At 42.1% G+C, this 1,871-nt stretch overlaps 1 protein-coding gene across 1 annotated transcript in view; it reads right to left on the bottom strand.

The window, feature by feature from the left end:
• The window catches only part of LOC131891736 (uncharacterized), a 16,468-nt gene extending 15,300 nt beyond the window's left edge, over positions 1-1,168 (bottom strand). The window contains exon 1 of the mRNA XM_059241374.1: positions 1,148-1,168. The gene's annotated coding sequence lies outside the window, so the exon portion shown is untranslated. The remainder of the gene's footprint in view (positions 1-1,147) is intronic.
• Positions 1,169-1,871: the final 703 nt, after the last annotated feature.

Genomic DNA, 1,871 nt, shown 5'->3' with positions numbered 1-1,871 from the left:
TGGATTACTTGATAGCTCTTGGAGATGAAGAGCACCTAGTAAACGGGCTTAGTTTCTTGGACCTATCTTCAGGTCTCCGGTTTTTAGCCTAACTAGGGGCATGTAATGTACAAATGTGACTATGGAGACTAGTTGCTACAAGCTACTATTACTCCCCATGAGTACAACTCGTGTTCAATTGTCTGACTCCTTACTTGGGATATGAAAGTTGGGTTTCACTTGGCTTGCAGCTTGGGGTCACTCTCCAAGTCTATGAAACATATATTTTCTACCCCGTTCTACTTCTTCAAGAATGCTAAGTTCTTCTTTAAAGTTTTCTATTTCACTAACCAACCTTTCACACTTTCACAATACTTAATGTCTCAGCCAGTTGGCCTGGGGAAGGGGGTTTGGATGGGCTGGATATGGTGACAAGGAAGCAAATGGGTTCTACAGGGATCTGGGATTCAACACTATGCAAATCCAGGAACAAAGTCTGCTTGGCTTGGATTGAAGGTCCTTTGGCTGACTTCACGTAGAACTTATTGGAGGGATGACATGGACACCTGGATAATTCCCAAAAGGTTCTCATTTTTTTCCTCCACGGGGCAGATACAAGAACAATCTTGATCACTTTTTCCGTATAGTCTGCTCTGTTAAGATCCCTGGCGGTAATGCTTCTTGACTTCCAGCTCCTTTCCCTCCGAGGGTTGCTCTCTGAGTTCTTCTCCTCTTAGGTTGTGATATCTTACAAATTTAATGCATCATACTCAAGTCAAAGAGGGATTTTCCCTGCTTGACAAATACACTGAACAATTAGGTAGTCAGTCCAACAAGACCAAGAACACACTCAGAGTAATTATGGGCCAGCACAATTTTCAATCCATTCATTGTTCATAATGGGCTCTCTGAGAATAGCAAAAATTGACAATTTCTGTTGAGCCTTCAGTTTCCTCAGCTGTCAGGTAATTCTTTTCGTTTTTGGGTCGTTACAATCACACAATTTTCAAATGTAATGGAATTACAGCTCCTTTTTCGAGAAAAGGAACTGTACTTCCATCACTTTAAAAATCAAGCAAAGTGTAATACTCTGTGGCAGTACTTTGCTTTTGCACCCCGCCCTTTCATACAATTCTTCCCTTCAGGACAATTTTGAAACATTACTTACTGCAATTGTGTACTTTTTCTTCTTGAATATGGTAATTTTCTGCTTCGTCTCTATGACTTCCACAATGCGGAGAGAGCCAAATCGAGAGGAATTCTGTGTTCTCAGTTTATTGTTGGTTCATTGTTTCTGATCAGTCAGTTGACGAAGAGTGGCCAACAATGAGCATTGAGGAGATCTCAGAGAAGAAGGAGGAAGAGGGTGATGACCATGACGATCCTGTGGAGGTTTGGATGAGCCTTGGCTTCGTGACAGGGGGCGTGTTTGGGACGGTGGTTTCTCCATCTGATCTTGGAGTTCAGCCGAAGGAAACCCACGTGGAAAGTCACCGTGATCGATTCACTTTGGGTAGGATCCCTGCCATGAAGGGCAGGAGGCACTTTGGGCTCCTTTTGAAGTTGGAGTTATGCATGTTCTCTCTTGAATTGAAACTAATGATAAGAAATGATAAGCACCACTCGATTGCAAAAAGGAGAGCTTCAGATCGATTTTGGTCTACATCGGCAGAAGAAAAGAGATCAGCTTTTTAAATACACTTTGCCATGTTTTTCAAGGAAATGATATTCCGTTACAAGATGGAAAACGTTGGTAGGGTGGGTTTTAATGTCGGCATGAAGTTCAAGTAGAATCCAGGGGTACTTGCTGGTACTTTTTGGGACCGACACAAAACAAAATTGATTACATGTTCAAGATAGCATTAGAATGTTCTCAAAAGCACACTCGGTCA

The sequence above is a fragment of the Tigriopus californicus genome, chromosome 12 (genome assembly GCF_007210705.1).
Source record: "Tigriopus californicus strain San Diego chromosome 12, Tcal_SD_v2.1, whole genome shotgun sequence".
NCBI classification, from domain to species: domain Eukaryota; kingdom Metazoa; phylum Arthropoda; class Copepoda; order Harpacticoida; family Harpacticidae; genus Tigriopus; species Tigriopus californicus.
The sequence above is the reverse complement of the archived record's forward strand: the minus strand, read 5'-3'. Positions and strand labels throughout refer to the sequence as shown.